Source organism: Triticum dicoccoides, chromosome 4B (assembly GCF_002162155.2).
Source record: "Triticum dicoccoides isolate Atlit2015 ecotype Zavitan chromosome 4B, WEW_v2.0, whole genome shotgun sequence".
In the NCBI taxonomy this organism is placed as follows: Eukaryota; Viridiplantae; Streptophyta; class Magnoliopsida; order Poales; family Poaceae; genus Triticum; species Triticum dicoccoides.
This window is the reverse complement of record NC_041387.1, coordinates 320,877,269-320,885,183: the sequence shown is the minus strand read 5'-3', so window position 1 is coordinate 320,885,183 and position 7,915 is coordinate 320,877,269.

Genomic DNA, 7,915 nt, shown 5'->3' with positions numbered 1-7,915 from the left:
CGTCATCAAACGTTAAGCGTGCGGGCCCTACGGGTTCGAGGACTATGTAGACATGACTGAGACACCTCTCCGGTCAATAACCAACAGCGGAACATGGATGATCATATTGGTTCCCACATATTCTATGAAGATCTTTATCGGTTGAACCGTAATGTCAATATAGTTATTCCCTTTATCATCAGTATGTTACTTGCCTGAGATACGATCGTCGGTATCTTCATACCTAGTTCAATCTCGTTACCGGCATGTCTCTTTACTCGTTCCGTAGTGCATCATCCCGTAACTAACTCATTAGTCACATTGCTTGTAAGGCTTCATATGATGTGCATTACCGAGAGGGCCTAGAGATACCTCTCCGATACTCGGAGTGACAAATCTTAATCTTGATCTATGTCAACCCAACAAACACCTTCGGAGATACCTGTAGAGCATGTTTATAATCAGCCAGTTATGTTGTGACGTTTGATAGCACATAAGGCATTCCTCCGGTGTCCGGGAGTTGCATAATCTCATAGTCGGAGGAATATATATTTGACATGAAGAAAGTAGTAGCAATAAAACTCAACGATCATTATGCTAAGCTAATGGATGGGTCTTGTCCATCACATCATTCCACTAATGATGTGATCCCGTTATCAAATGACAACTCTTGTTCATGGATAGGAAACTTAACCATCTTTGATCAACGAGCTAGTCTAGAAGAGGCATACTAGGGACATGTTGTTGTGTCTATGTATTCACAGATGTATCAAATTTCCGGTTAATACAATTCTAGCATGAATAATAAACATTTATCATGAATAAGGAAATATAAAATAACAACATTATTATTGCCTCTAGGGCATATTTCCTTCAGTCTCCCACTTGCACTAGAGTCTATAATCTAGATTACATTGTAATGAATCTAACACCCATGGAGTCTTGGTGTTGATCATGTTTTGCTCGTGGAAGAGGCTTAGTCAACAGGTCTGCAACATTCAGATCCGTATGTATTTTGCAAATCTCTATGTCTCCCTCCTTGACCAAATAACGGATGGAGTTGAAGCGTCTCTTGATGTGTTTGGTCTTTTTGTGAAATCTGGATTCCTTCGCCAAGGGAATTGCTTCAGTATTGTCACAAAAGATTTTTCATTGGACCCGATGCACTAGGTATTACACCTAGATCGGATATGAACTCCTTCATCTAGACTCCTTCATTTGCTGCTTCCGAAGCAGCCAAGTACTCTGCTTCACACGTCGATCCCTCCATGACGCTCTGCTTGGAACTGCGCCAACTGACAGCTCCACCATTTCAATAAAAATACGTATCCGGATTGTGACTTAGAGTCATCCGGATCAGTGTCAAAACTGCGTCGACGTAACCATTTACAAAAAGCTCTTTGTCACCTCCATAAACGAGAAACATATCCCTAGTCCTTTTCAGGTACTTTAGGATATTCTTGACCGCTGTCCGGTGATCCACTCCTGGATTATTTTGGTACCTCCCTGCTAAACTTATAGCAAGGCACACATCAGGTCTGGTACACAGCATAGCATACATGATAGATCCTATGGCTGAGGCATAGGGAATGCCTTTCATTTTCTCTCTATCTTCTACAGTGGTCGGGCATTGAGTCTGACTCAACTTCACACCTTGTAACACATGCAAGAACCCTTTCTTTGACTGGTCCATTTTGAACTTCTTCAAAACTTTATCAAGGTATGTGCTTTGTGAAAGTCCTATCAAGCATCTTGATCTATCTCTATAGATCTTGATGCCCAATATATAAGCAGCTTCACCGAGGTCTTTCATTGAAAAACTCTTATTCAAGTATCCTTTTATGCTATTCAGAAATTCTACATCATTTCCAATCAACAATATGTCATCCACATATAATATTAGAAATGCTATAGAGCTCCCACTCACTTTCTTGTAAATACAGGCTTCTCCAAAAGTCTGTATAAAACCATATGCTTTGATCACCTCATTAAAGCGTATATTCCAACTCCGAGATGCTTGCACTAGTCCATAAATGGATCACTGGAGCTTGCACACTTTGTTAGCACCTTTAGGATCTACAAAACCTTCTGGTTGCATCATATACAACTCTTATTTAAGAAATCCATTAAGGAATGCAGTTTTGACATCCATTTGTCAGATTTCATAATCATAAAATGCGGCAATTGCTAACATGATTCGGATAGACTTAAGCATCGCTACGGGTGAGAACGTCTCATCGTAGTCAACTACTTGAACTTGTCGAAAACCCTTTGCAACAAGTCGAGCTTTATAGACAGTAACATTACCATCAGCGTCAGTCTTCTTCTTGAAGATCCATTTATTCTCTATGGGTCGTCGATCATCGGGCAGATCCACCAAAGTCCACACTTTGTTCTCATACATGAATCCTATCTCAGATTTCATGGCCTCAAGCCATTTATCGGAATCTGGGCTCATCATAGCTTCTTCATAGTTCGTAGGTTTGTCATGGTCAAGTAACATGACCTCTGGAATAGGATTACCGTACCACTCTGGTGCGGATCGTGCTCTGCCAGACCTATGAGGTTCTATAGCAACTTGATCTGAAGTTTCATGATCTTTATCATTAACTTCCTCTCTAGTTGGTGTAGGCATCACGGGAACAGATTTCTCGGATGAGCTACTTTCCAAATTGAGAGTAGGTACAATTACCTCATCAAGTTCTACTTTCCTCCCACTCCCTTCTTTCGAGAGAAACTCCTTCTCTAGAAAGGTTCCGTTCTTAGCAACAAAAATCATGCCTTAGGACTTGTGGTAGAAGGTGTACCCAATTGTTTCCTTAGGGTATCCTATAAAGACACATTTCTCCGATTTGGGTTCGAGCTTATCGGGCTGAAGCCTTTTGACATAAGCATCACATCCCCAAACTTTAAGAAATGACAGCTTAGGTTTGCTACCAAACCACAGTTCATACAATGTCGTCTCAACAGATTTTGACGGTGACCTGTTTAAAGTGAATGCAGCTATCTCTAATGCATAACCCCAAAATGATAGTGGTAAATCGATAAGAGACATCATAGATCGCACCATATCCAATAAAGTGCGGTTACAATGTTCGGTCACACCATTATGCGGTGGTGTTCTAGGTGGCGTGAGCTATGAAACTATTCCACATTGTTTTAAATGAAGGCCAAACTCGTAACTCAAATACTCTCCTCCACGATCAGATTGTAGAAACTTTATTTTCTTGTTACGATGATTCTCCACTTCATTTGAAATTCTTTGAACTTTTCAAATGTTTCAGAATTGTGTTTCATTAAGTAGATATACCCATATCTTCTCAAATCAGCTGTGAAGGTCAGAAATAGCGATACCCGCCTCGAGCATCAACACTCATTGGACCGCACTCATCGGTATGTATTATTTCCAATAAGTCAGTAGCTCGTTCCATTGTTCCGGAGAACGGAGTTTTAGTCATCTTGCCCATAAGGCATGGTTCCCAAGTATCAATTGATTCATAATCAAGTGATTCCAAAAGTCCATCTTTATGGAGTTTCTTCATGCGCTTTACACCGATATGACCCAAATGGCAGTGCCACAAATAAGTTGGACTATCTTTATTAACTTTGCATCTTTTGGTATCAATATTATGAATATGTGTATCATCACGATCAAGATTCAACAGAAATAGACCACTCTTCAATGGTGCATGACCATAAAAGATATTACTCATATAAATAGAACAACCATTATTTTATGATTTAAATGAATAACAGTCTTGTACTAAACAAGATCCAGATATAATGTTCATGCTCAACGCTGGCGCCAAATAACAATTATTCAGGTCTAATACTAATCCCGAAGGTAGACATAGAGGTAGTGTGCCGACGGCGATCACATCAACCTTGGAACCATTTCCGACGCGCACCGTCGCCTCGTCCTTAGCCAACCTTCATTTAATCCCTAGTCCCTGCTTCGAGTTACAAATATGAGCAACCGAACCAGTATCAAATACCCAGGCACTACTACGAGAATTAGTAAGGTACACATCAATAACATGTATATCAAATATACCTTTGTTCACCTTGCCAACCTTCTTATCCGCCAAATACTTGGGGCAGTTCCACTTCCAGTGACCAGTCCCTTTGCAGTAGAAGCACTCAGTTTCAGGCTTGGGTCCAACTTTGGGTTTCTTCCGGGAGTGACAACTTGCTTGTCAGTCTTTTTGAAGTTCCCCTTCTTTTTACCTTTGCCCTTTTTCTTGAAACTAGTGGTCTTGTTAACCATCAACACTTGATGCTCCTTCTTGATTTCTACCTCCGCGGCCTTTAGCATCGCGAAGAGCTCGGGAATAGTCTTTTCCATCCCTTGCATATTGTAGTTCATCATGAAGCCTTTGTAGCTTGGTGGCAGTGATTGAAGAACTCTGTCAATGACACAATCATCTGGAAGTTAACTCCCAACTGAGTCAAGTGATTATGGTACCCCAGACATTCTGAGTATGTGCTCACTAACAGAACTGTTCTCCTCCATCTTACAGCTATAGAACTTGTTGGAGACTTCATATCTCTCAACTCGGGCATTTGCTTGAAATATCAACTTGAACTCCTGGAACATCTCATATGGTCCATGACGTTCAAAACGTCTTTGAAGTCCGATTCTAAGCTGTAAAGCATGGCACACTAAACTAACGAGTAGTCATCAGATCGAGCTTGCCAGGCGTTCACAACGTCAGCTTCTGCTCTTGCAGCAGGCTGATACGTCTCTGTCGTATGTACTTTTCCAAACACTTTTGCCCTTGTTTTGGACTCTAACTTGTATGATTTGAATGGAACTAACCCGGACTGACGCTGTTTTCAGCAGAATTCCCATGTTGTTGTTTTATGTGCAGAAAATAAAAGTTCTCGGAATGACCTGAAACTCCACGGAACACCTTAGAAAAAACAATAAAAAATCCTCGCAAAAGATGAAGACCAGGGGGCCCACACCCTGTCCACGAGGGCGGGGGGTGCGCCCCCTACCTCGTGGGCCCCCTGGTGGCCCTCCGACGCCAACTCCAACTCCATGTATTGGCTTTCGGGGAGAAAAAAATCAGGGAGAAGAAATCATCGCGTTTTACGATACGGAGCCGCCGCCAAGCCCTAATCTCTCGGGGGGGCTGATCTGGAGTCCGTTCGGGGCTCCGGAGAGGGGGATTCGTTGTCGTCGTCATCATCAACCATCCTCCATCACCAATTTCATGTTGCTCACCGCCGTGCATGAGTAATTGCATCGTAGGCTTGCTGGACGGTGATGGGTTCGATGAGATTTATCATGTAATCGAGTTAGTTTTGTTAGGGTTTGATCCCTAGTATCCATTATGTTCTGAGATTGATGTTGCTATGACTTTGCTATGCTTAATGTTTGTCACTAGGGCCCGAGTGCCATGAATTCAGATCTGAACCTATTATGTTTTCATGAATATATGTGTGTTCTTGATCCTATCTTGCAAGTCCATAGTCACCTACTATGTGTTATGATCCGGCAACCCCGAAGTGACAATAATCGGGACCACTCCCGGTGATGACCATAGTTTGAGGAGTTCATGTATTCACTATGTGCTAATGCTTTGTTCCGGTTCTCTATTAAAAGGAGGCCTTAATATCCCTTAGTTTCCAATAGGACCCCGCTGCCATAGGAGGGTAGGACAAAAGATGTCATGCAAGTTCTTTTCCATAAGCACGTATGACTATATACGGAATACATGCCTACATTACATTGATGAACTGGAGCTAGTTCTGTGTCACCCTATGTTATGACTGTTACATGACGAACCGCATCCGGCATAATTATCCATCGCTAATCCGGTTCCTACGAGTTTTCCATATACTGGTGTCACGCCCAATATGCAATACTATCCTAAGGAGACTCGAAGGTCCCACCAAGGATAGAACCGCATATTGAAACGCTTTTGCAAGGTGGATATCATTACATCAACATTACATAATAGATGGGGATACATACAAAAGGCATACAATGCCACACGAATACAACATCATCTTACATAAGAGCACCATCCGACTACGGATGAAACACAAACAGAAACTCAAATGACAACCACCCTGCTAGCCCAGGCTGCCGACCTGGAACCTATCCCCTGATCGAAGAAGCAGCAGAAGAAGAACTCCAAAACAAGCAAACATCACTCTCTCGTCAGGATCATCGCATAACCTGTACCTGCAACTGTTGTTGTAGTAATCTGTGAGCCACGAGGACTCAGCAATCCCATTACCATGGGTATCAAGACTAGCAAAGCTTAAAGGGAAAGAAAGGGGTAAAGTGGTGAGGTTGCAGGAGCGACTAAGCACATATGGTGGCTAACATACGCAAATAAGAGCGAGAAGAGAGCAAGCAGAACGGTCGTGAAGCTAGCAATGATCAAGAAGTGATCCTGAACTCCTACTTACGTCAAACATAACCCAGAAACCGTGTTCACTTCCCGGACTCCGCCGAAAAGAGACCATCACGGCTACACACGCGGTTGATGCTTTTTAATTCGGATCAGGTGTCAAGTTATCTACAACCGGACATTAACAAATTCCCATCCGCCTATAACCGCAGGCACGGCTTTCAAAAGATTATACCCTGCAGGGGTGTCCCAACTTAGCCCATGATAAGCTCTTGCGATCAACGAAGGATATACCTTCTCCCAGGAAGACCCGATCAGACTCGGAATCCCGGTTTACAAGACATTTCGATAATGGTAAAACAAGACCAGCAAAGCCTCCTGCTGTGCCGACAAATCCCGATAGGAGCTGCACATATCTCGTTCTCAGGGCACACCGGATGAGCCAGACGTCGGGTTGGCATAGACCCTGGTTGCCCAGGGGGCGCCAGACATCGCTCGGTTTGGACCAACACTTAGACAAGCATTGGCCCGGGGGGGCTAAAATAAAGATGACCCTTGGGTTGGCCGACCCAAGGGAAAGATGGGTGGTGGTGAGGCAAATGGTAAAACCAAGGTTGGGCCTTGCTGGAGGAGTTTTATTCAAAGCGAACTGTCAAGGGGGTCCCATAAATCACCCAACCGCGTAAGGAACGCAAAATCCGGGAACATAACACCGGTATGACGGAAACTAGGGCGGCAAGAGTGGAACAAAACACCAGGCATAAGGCCGAGCCTTCCACCCTTTACCAAATATATAGATGCATTAATAATATAAGAGATATTGTGATATCCCAACCAAAATCCTATTGTAACGCCCCGGATCTGATGCGCCAGGTGTCTGCCAGTTATTCGCCGTCGTTGCCATGTCATTTGCTTCCGTGTTGCATTTTATCATGTCATCATGTGCATTTCATTTTGCATTCGTGTTCATTTCATGCATCCGAGCATTTTCCCCATTGTCCGTTTCGCAATCCGGCACTCCTATGCCCTCCGGCGTTCCCCTTTTGTCTCCTGTTGTGAGTGGGTGTTAAACATTCTCGGAATGGATCGAGTCTTGCAAAGCGGCCTTGGTATAGCACCGGTAGACCGCCTGTCAAGTTTCGTGCCATTTGGAGATCGTTTGGTACTCCAACGGTTAACCGCGTAGCCCGCAAGGCCTCTTTCGTCTTGCAGCCCAACACCCCTCCAAAGTGGCCCAAAACCCAGCAAACTCCACTCCATGCTCTCGGTCATTCGATCACGATCGTGTGGGCCAAAACCGCTCCTCATTTGGACTCTCCTAGCTCCCTCTACCTATAAATATGTGTCCCTCCCCGTCCAAATCGTAGATGAAACCCTAGCCCTCTCCCTCTCAGCCGCCGGACATGTTCACCCGCCGCCGGACACGTCCACCGCCCCGCAGCCAGCTCACCCCGACCAATCAGAAGACGCCACATCACCCCGCCGCCGCTCTCCTCCAACCGGCGTGCGCCACCTCATCCTCTCTCTCTCCACCCCGTGCCAGGCCCGCCAGGGCCCATCTAAGGCCC